The sequence below is a fragment of the Lontra canadensis genome, unplaced genomic scaffold (assembly GCF_010015895.1).
Source record: "Lontra canadensis isolate GAN:19392208 unplaced genomic scaffold, GSC_riverotter_1.0 scaffold8, whole genome shotgun sequence".
Taxonomy (NCBI): domain Eukaryota; kingdom Metazoa; phylum Chordata; class Mammalia; order Carnivora; family Mustelidae; genus Lontra; species Lontra canadensis.
The window spans coordinates 11,033,006-11,050,905 of record NW_022631002.1 but is presented as its reverse complement, the minus strand read 5'-3'; positions in this window follow the sequence as shown (position 1 = coordinate 11,050,905).

Here is a 17,900-nt window from a genome sequence, read left to right as displayed (position 1 = left end):
AAGGCAGGGAAGTTGTATTTTTATATCTAGTAATTTACCAGAAAGGGGTAATAGCAGAAACCATGACCTAACAAGAGCGTGGTAACAACCCTCAAGGATAAAAAACTTTTGTTTATCCCAGATCACCCACTGGCTAATTATAAAGGGACTCTTGATCGAATAGTAGAAGAGGTAGTGAATATTATTTGCAACTTTTGGATGAACTACAATGAGGCAGGTCCCTTGTTCCATTAAAATTCCTGTGCATGTTAATTTAAAAAAATTTGACCCTGAAGAAGAGGTGACAGCAAAGAGTAAACTTAACTGGGGGTGTGAATTGTTTTGAGTATTACAGAGGTCATACTGTAGCAGATACTGTCAGTACCTCCTCAAAAACCCCAAAGCTTACTGTATCTGTGTGCTCCAGGTAATTGATGGCTGCCAATATCTGTATCTTCTGCTATATTCCTGGAAAGCTAGGAATGCTTTGGAATGATTTAACACGCTCAGAAACATCCCTCTGTTATCACCTGATAAGGAAGATCACACAAATACCACCCCCTCCCCACAGGACATAAATGAAATGTGCTTCACATTTCCCAGTTACTCCAGTCCTCTGTATCCTGCTCATTCAGGTGCTTCTCATTGGTGGTTTTTCTTCCTCACATCAATTCCCACTTCCCTCTTGATGTTTCCTCTCATCTTCCAAATGAACTACTCACCCTAAAATCTTTTTCTCAAGGTCTGCTTCCGAAAAAACCCAAGCGAAGATTCGTGGCCATCCCTTTTTGCTAGGTTTTTCTGCCTTTTGGCTCCTGTTTGGGAATTAGAAAATGCCTTATGGGCAAAAGTACTTCTAAATATCAACCTCAATTCTTTACTCTTCTTTTCTCCCTGGGTTCTTGACCCTCCTGGTCCTTACTGATTTGATGCTCTCTGATGCCTTCAAACAGACTTTAAAAATGTATCTAGCTATTACGGTTGTTCTCAGTGGGAGAGTTGGTTCAAGTGTAACTGATAGGAGAAATCAATTTCTTTCATAAATCCATGTGTGAATTAAAGAAACTTTAAACTAAAAGCAGTTACTGCCTTCTTCCATGACATTTTGAAAACTTGAACAATTTAAAAAATGTACCATCCAATTTTATAAAAGTGAAAAATTACCAAGCCAAGCTCAAGGCATTCTTACAACTCCTTGAATAACCTTTGATTCTTTGTTTTCTGCTAATCTCTACATCTTTGGGGTAGTTTCTTTGCCCTTATTTTATGAGAAAGAATTATACTTTCAGATTTGCTGTTGTTTTCAGGACATGTTCAGGGAATAATTAACTGGCTTTCAAGGATCATCCACTCATTCCTTTAGGAGTAAAGGAGTGAGAATAAAACATTCATTTTTCTCTTCATTTCTATCCTGTAAATGTATTCAAGGGAGGCACAGTGTACTATTTTGAATGGAAACAGAGGTGACGGGAGTGAAAAAGTGCTTGTTTGAAGAGTTTACCATTAAGACTCATTCTGTAGATTAATAGAGAGATCACTAGTCTCTAGGGTTAGCAAGTCAACAATTTCATAAAAATTAAATTTACATGAAGATGTGGAGAAGATGAATAATATTTCAGTCTTCATTGGTAGCAGGTCAAAAAGCCACATCCCTATTGAATTTGGAAATTTGCTTTACAGTGACTTTTACTATGACCTATTTTCCAGTTTCCAGTTTATTGAGTGGCTGAAGGCTTTCTCCTGAACTGATTGTTTTTTCTTTTGTAGTTTTTACTTCAGTATATTCTGGAAGCTGTACTTATAAACTGAGTTGTAAATATCATGCTCTGTGTCACTTGTCATTTAGTGAATGCCATGAAGTTTGAGTATTTTTTGGAGGGTGACAAATTTTGCCATATACCTGTCTTTTATTGAGTCAGACACAGTATCAGTATCACCTTGTTTGCTGATGTAAGGCGTGTCTCTTAACAATCTCTCACATGTTGGTGAAAAGTAAGGGAAGGGGGGGGCAACTGATGTATTTATTATAAGGATTAGTCACAATCTGAATATCTATCACATAATATAAAAAAATTAAAGAAAAAAACACATCCAAATGTCATCATGCTGATTAAATGTAGAAAAAGTTTTCTCTTTTCTGTCTGAGAAGGAATACAGTTGCTGATATAGTATTAGTTCCCTTCCTATGAGATGCCACTGTAAAGCAAGGTGTGTGAAAGCAGTACACCGAGGTTAAGATTTGAAAAGGATAGAAAAGTAATATTCAATATATAAAAGCAGAGAAAAGGAAGCTAGCCTGTTGTCTTAAATTCTATGTTTCCCATTTCTTACTTTTTTTTTTTTAAACATCATACCTAATCCTGGCATTTGCACTACTGGTCCAAACTTTACAATTCCTTGCGAAAAGAACCTATGCAACAATTTTGATTATAATTCGTGTCCACCACTGATCGTATGTGTTTATTTGGCACACACAGCTTGGAGCAGTTTAAACTCTGAGGCAGAGACCAAATCAGGGATTTTGAGACATGGCGATGATATTGTCTGCATTTTTTCTTGGTGGTTGTAATGGTGGTGGGTGGCCCTCCAAATGCAGCTAGCAGAGTATTCAAGGAAATATTCTGGTATGGACAGGATGGATTTAAAAAATTTCCTGTTATAGGAAACATAAAAGTTAGATTCTTTCATTTATAGGTCCTGTGTATTCACCAGATGCTCTCACTAAATATCTAAAAATTCAGTATATTTGTTATCATTTATTCATTCATCCAAAATATATAGAAAACGTTTGTGCTTAGAATAATGCTAAGTAGTTGATTTAAAAAGGTTAAAAAAATAGATGATTTGCTTTCAAAGAACTGATTAAACATTGGTCATTTCAACTTGTAAGTCACACACATACTTCATGAATGTTTGTCTTTCCAAAAATAGGTGTCAGATTTAGGGCTACATTTTTGTGATATGCTATACGTTTATGACTGTTTTTATGAAGACCATGTTACACGATTTATTTATTTGTGAGAGAGTGAGCATGAGTTGGGGGGGAGGCAGGAGGAGAGTGAGAGAGAATCTTAAATGGGCTCCGTGCGCAGCATGGAGCCCATTGCAGGGCTGAGTCTCATGACCCTGAGATGATGGCCTGAGCTGACATCAAGAGTTGGGTGCTTAACTGACTGAGCCACCCAGATGCCCCTGTATGACTTATTTAGAACAACATGCAATATTTATTTCAAAAGCATATTAGAAAGAAAATTTAACACACACTATCCTGAGATCAAGATGAATTTTTGTTATGTTTATACAATGTGGACCTTGAAGCAAGAGTCATTATAGCATATGCTACTCCTATCACAAATAGTTTTTTTCCTCCCCTAATAGTCATCAAATGCTTAAAATGTATTCAGAACACATTATGGCTTATAAATTCCATGATTCCTTCAGATGCTGCTGTTAATATTCCAGTTTTACAAATGAGGAAACTGATCCTGTGAGCATCTCAAAATCACATGGCTAGCGTGTGCCAGAGTTGTCACGTAACCTCTGTATCTTTTTTTTTTTTTTAAGATTTCATTTATTTATTTGACAGAAAGAGAGAGAGAGATCACAAGTAGGCAGGGAGGCAGGATGAAAGAGAGGAGGAAGCAGGCTCCCTGCTGAGCAGAGAGCACTACTAGGGGCTTGATCCCAAGACTCTGAGATCGTGACCTGAGGCAAAGGCAGAGGCTTAACACACTGAGCCACCCAGGCGCCCCACCTCTGAATCTTGAATCCTCTTGTTTTTGTTTTTTATGATCAAGAGTGTTTGAATTTGTGTGAGAGTTTTTCTCTTTTTTTAAATTTAAATTCCAGTTAGTTAATATACAGTGTAATATTAGTTTCAGGTATACAATACAGTGACTCCACACTTCTGTACATCACCTGGTGCCCGTCATGACAAGTGCGCCCCTCAATACCCATCACCCCTTTCACCCACCCCCAACCCATCCTCCCTCTGGTAACCATCAGGTTGTTCCCTATAGTTAAAAGTCTGTTTCTTGGTTTGCTCTCCCTACCCCCCGTTTTCCCCCCCTTTGCTTGTTTTGTTACTTAAATTTCACATTTGACTGAAATCATATGATATTTCTTTTTCTCTGACTGACTTATTTCACTTAGCATTTTACTTTTTTGCTCCATTCATGTCACTGCAAATGGCAAGATTTCATTCTTTTCTATGGCTGAGTAATATTCCATTGTATGTACATCCCACATCCTCTTTATCCATTCCTCAGTTGATGGACACTCGGGCTATTTCTGTAATTTGGCTATTGTAGATAATGCTGCTGTAGACAGTGGGGTGTATGTATCCTTTTAAATTGGTATTTTTGTATTCTTTGGATAAATACCTAGTAGTGTAATTGCTAGATTATAGAGTAGTTCTCTTTTTAATTTTTTGAGGAAAATGTGTAAGTTTTACTTTGTCCTTACTGATTTGGATGCCTTTTATTTCTTTTTGTTGTCTGAATGCTGTGGCTAGGACTTCCAGTACTATGTTGAATAAAAGTGGTAAGAGTGGACATCCTTGTCATGTTCCTTATTGTAGAGGAAAAGTTCTTAGTTTTTCCTCATTTAGGATGGTATTAGCTGTGGTTTTGTTATATATGGCTTTTATTATATTGAGGTATAGTCCTCTAAACCTACTTTGTTGAGGTTTTTATCATGAATGAATATTGTACTTTGTCAAATGCTTTTTTCTGCCTCTGTTGAAATGATCACGTGGTTCTTTTCCTTTCTTTTATTAATGTGATGTATCACGTTGATTGATTTGCAAACATTGAACCACCTTTGTAGCCCAGGAATAAATCCCACTTGATTGTGGTGAATGATCTTTTTAATGTGTTCTTGGATTCAGTTTGCTAATGTTTTGTTGAGGATTTTTAGTTATGTTCATCAGAGATACTGGCCTGCAGCTTTCTTTTTTTGTGGTGTTTTTGTCGAGTTTTGGTATTAGGGCAATGGGGACATCATAAGATCAACTTGGAAGTTTTCCTTCCTTTTCTATTTTTTGGAATAATTTGGGAATAGTTAATAACTCATCATATATTTGGTAGAATTTTCCTGTGAAACCATCTGGTCCTGGACTTTTGTTTTTGGGAGTGTTTTGATTATTGATTGAATTTCTTTTTGGTTATCAAAAAGATTTATTATCCATTTGGTTATCAGGTTATCAGTCTTTTCAAATTTTCTATTTCTTCCTTTTCGTTTTGATAGTGTATATGTTTCTGGAATTTGTCCATTTCTTCTAGGTTGTCCAATTTGTTGGCATCTAGTTTATATAATATTCCTTTATAATTCTTTGTATTTCTGTGGTGTTGGTTGTTATTTCTTCTCTCTCATTTGTGATCTTATTTATTTGGGTCCTTTCTGTCTTCTTTTTGGTAAGTCAGTTTTATTGATTTTTTCAAAGAACCAACTTCTGGTTTTTCTCATCTGTTCTATTATTTTTTTAGTTTCCATATCATTTATTTCTGCTCTAACCCTTCCTACTTCCTTCCTTGTGCTGGCTTCAGGCTTTGTTTGATCTTTTTTTCTGGATCCTTTAGGTGTGAGTTAGGTTGATTATTTGAGATTTCTATTGCTTCTTGAGGTAGGGCTATGAACTTCCCTCTTAAAATTGCTTTTGCTGCATCCCAAAGTTTTTGGACCATTGTGTTTTCTTGTATTTTTAAAATTTCTTCTTTTATTTTCTGGTGACCTATTTATTGTTTAGTAACATGTTATTTATTTAACCTCCAGGTATCTGTAGTCTTTCTAGATTTTTTTCTGGTGCTAGACTTCTAGTTTCATAGCATTGTGGTCAGAAAAGGTATATGGCATAATACCAGTGTTCTTGAATTTGTTGAGGCCTACTTTGTGGCCTAATGTGTGGTTTGTTCTGGAGAATGCTTCATATGCACTTGGAAAGAATGTGTATTCTGCTGTTTTAGGATGGAATGCTCTGTAAATATCTGTTAAGTATGTTTGGTCCAGTATGTCATTCATAGCCATTGTTTTCTTGTTGATTTTCTGTTTAGATGATGTTCATTGATATAAGTGGCATGTTAAAGTTCCTTACTATTATTGTATTATTATTGACTAGTTCCTTTATGTTTTTTAGTGATTGTTTTATGTATTTATATGCTCCCGTGTCAGGTACATAAATATTTACACATGTTATATCTTCCTGTTGGATTGTCCCCTTACTATTAATAGTGTCCTTCTTTGTCTCTTTTTCCAGTCTTTGTTTTAAAGTTTTTTTTTGTCCAGTGGAGTATTAGTATTCTGGCTTTCTTTTGAGATCCATTTGCATGATTAGTGTTTCTCTCTTCTCTCACTTCCAATCTGCAGGTGTCTTTAGGTCTGAAATGAGTCTCTTGTAGGCAACATATACAAGGGTCTTTTTTTTTTTTAATCCATTCTGATACCCTGTGTGTTTTGATTGGATCGTTTTGTCAATTTACTTTCACAGTAATTATTAATAGATATGTATTTATTGCCATTTTGTTGTTTCTGGAGATTTTCTCCAATCCTTTCTTGTCTTTCTTTCCTTTATGTTTTGCTGATTTTCTTTAGTGGTATATATGAATTCCTTTCTCTTTATTCTTTTCATATTTATTAGTGGTTTTTGATATATCATGTTTAAGTTTGAACCCATTCTTTTCTTCTCTCCTTCCCTCATTTTAGGTATATGTATTGTATCTTATATCCTTTTTTGTGAGTTCTTTGATCTTTTACAGAATAATTCGTTTTTACTGCTTTTATGTTTCTTACCTTTATGCTGTCACTTTTCATCTTCCTCTCCACTTATAGAGTCCCCTTAAATATCTTGCAGGGTTCGTTTAGTGGTCACAAACTCCTTTAGTTTTTGTTTGTCTGGGATACTCTTTATCTCACCTTCTATTCTGAATGATAGCCTCGCTGGATAGAGTATTCTTTCCTGCAGATTTATCCCATTCAGCATTTTTGAATATATCATGCCACTGCCTTCTGACTTGCAAAATTTCCATTGTAAAATCAGCTGATAGTCTTATGTTTTTTTTCCTTGTAAGTTAATGACTTCTTTTGTCTTGTTTCTTTTAAGAGTTTTTCTTTATCACTATATTTTGCAACTTTAATTACAGCATGTCTTAGTATGGGCCTGCTTTTGTTGATTTTGATGGGAATTTTCTGTGCTTCCTAGATCTGGATGTCTGTTTCCTTACCCAGATTAGAGAAGTTTTCAGCTATTATTTCTTCAAGTAAATTTTCTGCCCCTTTTCTTTCTCTTCTTCTTCTGGGACTCCTGTAATACGAATGTTATTATATTGGATAGAGTCACTAAGTTCATCAAATCTATCTCATTTTGCACAATTCTTATTTCTCTCTTTTGTTCAACTTTATTGCTTTCCACTATTTTGTCTTCTAGATCATTAATTCATTACTCTTCTTCTTCCATCCTCAGTGTTTTTTGCATCAGGAATGTTTCTGATATTGTTTATTGCACTCTTCATCTCTGATTGAGTCTTTTTTAAGTCTTTTATTTGTATGCTAAGGGTCTCACTTATATCTTCCATTCTTTTCTCAAGTCCAGTGAGTGTCCTTTTGATCATTTCTTTAAATTCTCCATTAGGCATGTTACTTATATCTGTTTTACATAGATCTTTGGCTGTGGCCTTATTGTGTTCTTTCATCTGGGATGAATTCCTCTGTCTTCTCATTTTGTCTAAGTCTCTGCCTGCTTCTCTGTGTTAGAAAAGCCAGTTATATGTCCTGCTCCTGAAAGTAATGGCCTTATGAAGAAGAGGTCACATAATGCCCAGGGCCTGGCACTTCAGGAGTATTTCCAGTGTGTGCTACATGTGCTGTTGTGTTTTGTCTGCTCTGTTTTTCAGCCAGTCATCTTCAGAGGCTCTTCTTGCCTGCTGTGGTCAGTGTTTGGTCCTTGGCCTGAAAGTGATGACTTTTAACTAGGTGTGTGCTGGTCTGCTTGTGAAATGAAATTTGTTACCACCTTCCTGGGAACTGAGGCCCTGCAAAACTGTGCTCTGGAAACATGATATGGGCAGGGCTTTGTGCTGGCTTTCTGGGGAAAGGGTCTGCCTTGCATGACTGAGAAAGACAATTCACCAGAGTGCAGGAGGGTGGGGGTTAGTGTACGCAAGTTAGGCAGCCAGCATTGGTGCTGAAGTGCTTCCCACTGGTGAGTCTGTGTTTATGCTGAGGGGTGGCAGAGGGAATATGACTCAGGCCAGCTCCTTTGTTGCTGGAGAGCTGTCTCAGTGAACACTGCCTCTCAGGGCCATGCTCTTAGAAGCGCAAAGAATCTCCCCACTGTGTGCCCTAGGTCCTCTTCAGATCACTGTTTCCATGCTATATGCTCCTGGGTTGCCTGCCTTCTTTCTAGGAGCAGCACAGTGCACTCTGAGCTCTATCTCAGCCAAGTCCACTGACCTTTAAAATTCCAGGTTTTAAGCCCTGATGGTTTTAAGAACTCACGAAATACAACCCCTTTCATTTTCCAAGACAGTGGCTGTGGGGAAACTTTCTCTTTGTGCATTCCTCTGTGTGCTCCTCTCTCTTACCCTTCTCTGTGACTATGGCTCCCTCCCCTCCGCAGTAGTCATGATTTGTTTCTGCCCTAAACCGTGTCTCTGCACTTCCTACCTTATTCATAATGTGGCCTCTTCTCTTCCTTTAGTTGTGGAGTTTGTTCTTTCAGTCTTCAGTCAATTTCTGGGATGTTTAAGATGATTTGATAGTTTCTCATATTTGTGGGATGAGGCAATGGTAGGGTCCTCCTACTCCACTACCGTCTTCCTGTGTCAAGGATTTTTTTTCAGTTTATGTATTATAGGTTTATGATGAGTTATGGTCAAGAAACATACCATTGTTGGCCTCACAGGCCCATCAAAATGCTTACTTGTTTTTGGTGTGGGAGGTTATTCCATACATTGATATTAGTCCCAGATTTGGTTCCTACCTGGTTTTTATATGTCCAAGGAAAAGTGAAATAAAGAATTGAGAAGTTTAGGAAAAGTGAGTAAGTACTTTAGGGCATTTATGGTATCAGAGAAGTCAGTTAACACTCTGAACTTAGCTACCTATTTTTCCTGAGTATCATCTGTGGGATTTGGGGATTTTTCCGAGTTTTCCCAATTGATCTAAGGCAATGCAGAGGAGGAGAAAGTGCCACATGGGCAAAAGAAAGAGAAGGAGTAAACTGACATGACAAACAGAGTGATATTGGAGAAGAAGATGAACAAAAAGATGCATATGGAGAGGAGCTGTCCTGAAGTACCAGAGCGCTTGCTGGATCTCTGGCAAGCACCTGTTCTGTCAATTATTCCCTCCTGCTCTGGTGAGGAGGGATAGAATTCATCACTAGCTTCTTTTCTTCTTCTTCTACGCTACTCTCTAGGGTTGGGAAAGGTGAGCAATTTGTTGCAAATGTATGATGAATTTCATTAAGTATTCACAACTACTATTAAAATCACTGGAGATCTGCAAAATAGAAACCCAACATGCCCAGAACTGGTTTGACACACAGAGCAAAGATGTGAAATTTGCCAGAAATTAAAAGCTATGCTGGTAAATTCAGGTCCTTTATGATTCACTTTTTTTTCCCTGAGATGAACATGATTTTATTGAAATAATGACAGTTACATGTTTTATTAATGTACTTTTTAGACAGGCTTTATAACATGATCTCATCATAAAATCCTGGAAGGTAATGGATTTGTCATTCAATGAGTTAATGCAGTAGAGAGTGCTTTGTTGCCTGGAAAGTGCTAAATAAATACTCGTTATTGAAGTTATAATCCACCTGGCATTTTCTCTTATAGATTTTTTTAATTTTAGAACAATTTTAGATTTATAGAAAAGTTACAAAGTAGTACAAAAAGTTTCCACGTATCTCACACTTAGCTTCCCCTATTATTAATATTTTAAAGTGATATGGCACAATTATTATAACAAATGAACCAATATAATACATTATTTAAAGTCTATATTTTATTCAGATTTCCTTAGTTTTTACTTAAGGTCCTTTTTCTCTTCTCTGGTATCATCCATCATACCACTTTGCATTTAATGCTTAGGATCCTCTGGGCAGTGGCAGTTGCTCAGACTTTCCTTGCTTGTGATGACTTTGACAGTTTTGAGGAGTATTGGTCAGGTGTTTTATACAGTGTCTCTCATTGGAGATTGGTCTAGTGTTTTCATAATATTAGACTGGAGTTTTGAGTTTTTAAGAGCATGATCACAGAGGTAAAGTATGGTTTCATCACAGCATATCAAGAATATATACTATCAACGTGACTTACCACTCTCAACACTTACTTACCTTGATCATCAGGCTGAAGCTGTGTTTGTCAGTTTTTCTACTACAAAGTTACTCTTTTCCTCTTTTTTTTTTCTTTTTAAATACTGAACTCTTTGGAGGAAAGTCAATATGTGTAGCCCACAATCAAGGAGTAAGGAGTTATGCTTTACCTCCTTTAGGGTGGAGTATCTACATAAATTATTTGAAAATCTTCTGCTTAGGAGATTTGTCTTTCTCTCCCATTTGTTTATTTATTCAGTCATATGCTTATATCTGTATGGAATTGTAAATATTTTTTACTTTGCATTATAGTCCAATACAACTTTATTTTATTCAAATTATTTCAGCTTTGGCCATTGGGAGCCATTTAGGTTGGCTTTTAAGTCCCTTGACATACCCCCATCATTGTGAGTGTGGGTGTTTTTGTTTTATTGTTTTGTTTGGCATTTCCTTACCTTGTGGCAGCTCAAGATTCTCTAAGCTCATCTTGCAGATGTTCTGTCCCAGTACTGAGATCAACCATTTCTTCAAGGGGCCCTGGTTCCTTTCATTGAAGAATGGTTCTAGAAACCAACATCTGAGTGATAAATGTGATTTTTGCTAATGAAGTGTCATTTTTCTGGGCCTTCTCAGCTGACAAAGCAAAGGAATATGAGTGTATATACATGTATACATATTAACCTGTGTATATACACATATCTATAAATATTTTACAGGTAACCATCAGCATGCACACTACACACACGTAAGTTCTTATTGGTGTCTTCAACTGCAGTCCATCATCACATGGGCCAACTCCTGCTCCTGCTTACATGAAACAGCCCATTCCAACAATGAGAAACCTGACTCCCAGCATTGCTATTTATTTACTTGTTTTATTATAGATTTCCACATTTATTATTAGTATGCTTCTTGTGTCCAAGAAGCAAACATCAAGATAGAATTAGACATTCACAGATTTGTTAGGAGATATACCTGGCTAGGAACAAGGAAAGAGCAGAAGTAGGTAGGGAAAGGTCTTAGACTATGAGACAGGTGTCACACTTGTAAAATGAGAAAGAGAAGGAAGGAAGGAAAGAAGGGATGGAGGAAGAAAGGAAGGTAAGAGAGAAGAATATACTAGGAGGGCCTCACACTGTGGTGCAGTTCTGAGAAAGTCTTTACCAAGACACTGAGGAGTTCTAGAGTAATTATTTCCCATTAGAGGAGATCCATGCAGGGAAGAAATGGCTGGCTCTGTCCCCACTGTGTCCTGTCATTGACCAGGAGCAGTTCAGAGGTAATGTGGCTTTGTTATAAGCATTGCAACAGATGTCAGGGTTCAGCAGCTGGGGACTGCCATCAAATGATTCAGTTCATTGCAGGATATCTAAGCCACCCACTTCCATGGCCATTATGATACTCTGTTACTTTATTGATCTATTTTGTGCTAGATTGTGTCCTCCCAGAATTCCAGTGTTGACGTCCTAACCCTCAACAGAAATAATTAAGAAATAATTAAGGTAAAATGAGGTCATAAGAATGGGCCCAATTCCAGTATGACTCATGACCTTTTAAGACGAGGAAATTAGGATATAGGCACCCATAGAGGGAAGACCACGTGAAGACACTGGGAAGATGCCCACCAAGTTGGCCAAACAGAATAGCCTCAGAAAAAACCAACTCTGCAACATCTTGAACTTAGATATAGCTTCAGAATTGTGAGAAAATTTCTGTTGTTTAAGACGTCCAGTCTGAGATACTTTGTTATGGCAGCTTTAGCAAACTAATACCAGATCCTAACATTTAAGTCTTTAATTAAAAAAAGTCCATCTCACACATATTTAAATATTTAAAAGGAAAATGCTATGATGTCTGGAAGTCATTCTGGCACACTCCAGCCAAAAAACAAAACAAAACAGGGGTGCCTGGGTGGCTCAATGGGTTAAAGCCTCTGCCTTCCGCTCAGGTCATGATCTCAGGGTCCTGGGATTGGGCCCCGCATTGGTTTCTCTGCTCAGCGGGGAGCCTGATCCCCCCCCTCTCTCTCTGCCTGCCTTTCTGCCTACTTGTGATCTCTTTCTGTCAAATAAATAAATAAAATGTTAAAAAAACAAAACAAAACAAAACAAAAGGAGTATAGATGATAAAGAATGCCAAACTGATTTTGAGTCCATGGAAATTTATTATCTGTTTTCTGTACTTTAGTATATGATTGAAAATTGACATAATAAATAGTTTCAAAATCTAACTAACTCATTATTATTAATTATTGATGGATCTACTGGCACAGCATGCCAGGATTTGTATGGATTTTAAAATGTTAAATTTAGTCAACCACAATGACTACCCACTCATCGTCAGGAGTTCTACAATATACTAATTATGTAAGCTATTCTAATGATTACAAGACAGGCCAGTAAAGTAAGTATTATTGGTATTAATTTACACACTTATAAATAGTTTAGTTTGGACTTAAATAATAGCCTATCTGTTTTAAAAGCCAGTGTTATTTCTACCATAACTTTCTATTATGCCACTGTCTCACATAATAAGAACTGCTTTTACTGATTATATGTCAAGTATTTTTTATACCAGGAAGGAGTGCCAAATTTGAGAAAAAAAATACTTTTTATGCCTCTATTGATAGAGTCATATGGTTATTCTGTTTTTTTCTATTACTGTGATAAAATTGATTTTTAATAACTTTATTTGGATATAAGTGACACAAAATTAACTGCACTTATTTAAAATTCATAATTTTTTACATTTTAATGTATGTATGCACCTGTGAAACAGTCACCACAATCAAGATGATTACTATTTGTACCAGCCTTCAAAAGTTTCTTCATGCTCTTTTATAATCTCTTACTCCTGCCTGCCCCCTTCAAAACCTCACAACCAGTGATCTATTTCATGTCACAGTTAAGTGACCTTATATTTTTGAGAGCACTGGTCAGCCAACCGTGGCCTCTGGATCCAAATCTGGTCCAGCCATTTTTTTGGAGTACAGACACATTCGTTTCCCTATTGTGTTTTGGAGAACAATAGCCAAAGTTTTTGCAATTTGTAAGTCTACCCTGGTTTTATATTTTCTGCTGAGTCCCCTTGTAGTTTCTCTGGGAAGACATAAGTCCTCATGATCCAAAGAGGGCTATCGGGATAACTAGGATCCCCTCTAGTATATCCTGAGTATCTTTGCAGTTTTGCACACGCGTGGCCATCATGTTTGCTTGAAATCCGTGGGAATATATCAGGGGCCACCAATATCTCATTCCGTGAGCCCTGGTAAGTTCTGGCCAACCCGGCAAGCTGCTGCCTGTCTCAACCAGGCCTTCAGCCTCATGCTAGCTATATTTTAAGTAACCCCGTTGTTTGCCACCAGGATTGTTGCTGTTGTGGACAATGGCCAAGACTTTGGGGATTTTTTTACCCTCTGATCCAAATTAAGTCAGTTCCCTCTTGCGGAGAAGCTGCTCCTTCCTGCTTTGCCAGAGTGGTGGGGTAGGTGTGAGGCAGATGAAATGAGCCCCCCGTGAAAGCTCCATAAGTCCCAGTGTTCTTACCTCGGGTGTGGTCGTTGTTCTTGAATCATTTTTCTCCGCTTATTTATATGCCTCTGCTTGATCTCTAGACTGTAAAGTGGTTGTTTTAGTCATTTTTATCTAGTTGTAGTGTTGCTTTCTGCAGAGCGGTTTTGCTGCGCTCTTACATACCACAGTTCCGGAAGCCCTGCCTCCTTGACACCCTCTTGTAAGAGGTGTTCTCATTGGCCCTGTAACTCCCTCCTTCTCCTCACTAATTCCCACCTTCTAAGAGCTGTCTGCTGTCACTATAATTTTTCTTTGGCACACACAAAAAACGTACCTACTGTTATGTGGCCTTCATGAGACCTCCCTTACTATGTTTATAGATTATTTTATTCATTTAACAGATACTTTCTTTGTATTTATGCTTGGCCTGTCAAGGTGTGAAGGGCTCTGAGTTAGGAGAGATGCTACAAATTCACTGGTCTTTGCTCTCCTGAAATTCACCTTTGTGTTTATAGACATAAAGTACGTACATAACAAGTAGATAAAACTGTATGTACATGGACATTATTAGTGCTTTTAAGCAACTTTCAAATGGTTGCTCCCTCTTTACATCCCACCAGTTGAAGGCTTTTATTATCTTAATTTCAAACTAGATATCTGAATTACTGGTCTGGGAGAAAAGAACTCAAACATAATTTTAACATTTCTATTCACGTTGGCTGATATTTCCGTTTCTTACTCTGTCTGCATGTTTCATGAACAAGGAGATGGATTGACACAAATACCAGGTTCTGGTTTTCTCTCACCTACTGTTGGAGGTTAGGGATAAGCCTTACCATGATCAAAGAGGTTTTCTTACTACAAGTGTATTAGGGCCCTTGACACTGAAGACTGTTTAAAAGTTAGAGTCTAGGATCCTTACTTTTCACACTGAGGTTTTGTCACACTAAATCAGGAGATTTACATATTATATGGTTATGGCAGCATATGAGAGCCACAGTGTATTACAGATCCCCATCCTGACTTTAGTTTTTTTTTTTTAATATTTTATTTATTTATTTGAGAAAGAGACAGAAATAGTGACAGAGAGCATGAGTGGGGAGGGGAGGGAGAAGCAGGCTCCCTGCTAAGCATGGAACCTGATGTGGGGCTTGATCCCAGGACCCTGGGATCATGACCTGAGCTGAAGGTAGATGCTAACTGACTGAGGCAGCCAGGTGCCCCCAACCTTAGATTCTAAGAAACATTTTTTTTTTTAAGATTTTATTTATTTATTTGACAGAAATCACAAGTAGGCAGAGAGAGGGAGAAGCAGGCTCTCTGCTCAGCAGATGTGGGGCTCGATCCCAGGACCCTGAGATCATGACCTGAGCCAAAGGCAGAGGCTTAACCGGCTGAGCCACCCAGGTGCCCCTCTAAGAAATATTTTTAAAAAGGCAAGAAGAAAAATCAGTTTACTTTCAGATATGAAAAACAAGTATCTAAACAAGTATGCAGATAGTAAGTTATTGTTTAGGGCTGGACATTAACAGAAGCAGATGTGAACAATGGCATGTGCTAGGGGAACATCCCGGGACTTTGCGTGGTGTCCCATGCAAAGAAGGGGAGCCAAAGAAGGGGAAATACTGAACTCTTCCAAACACAGAGATTTCTTTATACATTTGACTTCTGAAGGGCAGTGATAATTTTGACAATACATGCCACTTCATGATAGGTATCAAAATTTTTAGATGTTTATGAAGAAATAGAAGCAGATGAACTCATTTCTCCTAGAATATAGATACATCTTCTTCAAAAGATAAATATACACTGTGTTAATACCCCATTCAGCAGAGAACTGAAGTAAAACAAGTACTTATCTTCCATGAAAATGATGAAACCTGATACATGAAGTATAAAAGCAATCTTCAGAAAAATAATACATATTTTAAAACCAGACCATTGTTAACAGATCAAAGTGTGCTATTTACATCCGCGTTTCCCACCATTTTCACCTTCTTGTTTATGTCACGTACTGTTAGTGCTTTTTTTTTTTTCCATCTTATTAAAAAGTGGATGAAGTCGCCACCTCACTCTGGTATTATTAACACGTATAGATATGCTTGTCCTTATGTGCTCATGCATAAGTACGCTCTCTGAGTAAATAAGGAGAGACTCTGAGTCTATAAGTAAATTATATTCAGATAAATAGGACATGAAAGGCAATATTTCAGAGATTTTGCTGTCTCACTCATAGCCAGAGAAATATTGTATTTCTCAATTAAAGAATTATTATTAGGTTTTAAAAGCAGCCACGACAGAATTGCCAAATCTAAATTAATTAACAGTAATTCTGTATTGTCATGAAATAAACAGTAAATATTTCAAAATCCCCAAATGTATCATTTCCCCCCCCTTTTAAATAGACTTCCTTTCTTAGAGTAGTTTTAGGTTCACAGAGAAGTTGAGCAGGAAGCATAAAACATGCATATATACCCGTGTTCCCACATCTGCACAGCCTCCCTACTATCAACGTCCTGTCATAGCTGATGGACATGTATTGACGCATTGCTCCCCAAAGTCCATCGTGTACATGAGGGGTCACTCTTGGTGTGGTACATTCTCTGGGTTTTGACGAAGGTATAATGACATGTATCTATTACTCTAATATCGTACAGAATAGTTCCTTTTCCTGAAAAAGTCACTTTGCTCCCGTTTATCCTTCTGTCTCCGCTAACCTGATAACCACTGATTTTTTTTTTTTTAGTTTTTTTTTTCTCAAATATCATGTGGTTGGAATCATACAGTATGTAGTCCTTTCAAACTAGTTTTAACAGTTCGTAATATGTTTTAAAGGTTTCTTCATGTCTTTTCATGGCTTGGGAGTTCATTTCTTTTTAGTGCCATATAATATCCCATTGCTTGTATGTAACTGTTCATGCTTTCAGCTCCTGAAAGATATCTTTATTGCTTCCAAGTTTTGGCAATTATAAATAAAGCTGCTATAAATCCACATGTAGGGTATAAGTTTTGTGTGGACATGTTTTTAGTTCATTCAGGTAAATACCACAGAGTATGATTGTTGGATTATATATAAGATTATGTTTAGTTTTAAGAAACTGTCTTCCAAAGTGGCTGTACCATTTTGTATTCCCACCAGAATGAATGAGAGTTCCTGCTGTTCTATCTCCTCACTAGCATTTGATGTCAAATTCTGGATTTTGGCGGTTCTAATAGGTCTGTAATGGTATCTTACTGTAGTTTATATTTGCAATTCCCTGGTGGCATATGATGTTCAACATTTTTTATAGGTTTATGTCTTGTCTGTATGTCTTCTTGCTGAGGTGTCTGTTAAATTTTCTGCCCATATTTGAACTGAGTTGTTCACTTTTTAGTGTTGTGTTTTAAGAGTTCTATGTATATTTTGAATAGCAGTCCTTCCTAACATGTCTTTTGCAAATATTTTCTCCCAGTCTATAGCTTGTCTTTTTATTCTCTTGATATTTTTGATTTTGATGAAGTCTAGTTTATCAATTATTTCTTTCATGGATCATGACTTGGTATTGTATTTAAAAGTCATCATTAAGTGCTGTGAAATGTGTAAACCTGGCGATTCACAGACCTGTACCCCTGGGGATAAAAATACATTATATGTTTATTTAAAAAAATAAATAAATAAATTAAAAAAAAGGTCATCATTATACCCTAAGTCCTCTAGATTTTCTTTATGTGATCTTCTAGGAGTTTTATAGTTTTCCACTTTACATTTATGTTTCATTCATTTTGAGTTCATTTTTTGAAGGATTTAAGGTCTATGTCTAGATTTTAGGGTTTTTTTGGTTATTGTTTTTATTATTTTCTATGTGGCTATTCAGTTGTTTCAGAACTGTTTGTTGAAAAAGTTATCATTTCTCCATTGCACTGCCTTGCTCCTCCATTAAAGATCATTTATGTATGTGTGTCTGTTTCTGGGCTCTCCATTCTGTTCCACTGATCCTTTTGCTTCCTCTTTCACCAGTACTACACTACCTTGATTTCTGTAGCTTAATAGTAAGTTTGGAAGTCAGGTAACGTCAGTTCTCTCTCTCTCTCTTTATTATTTTTTTAAATTAATT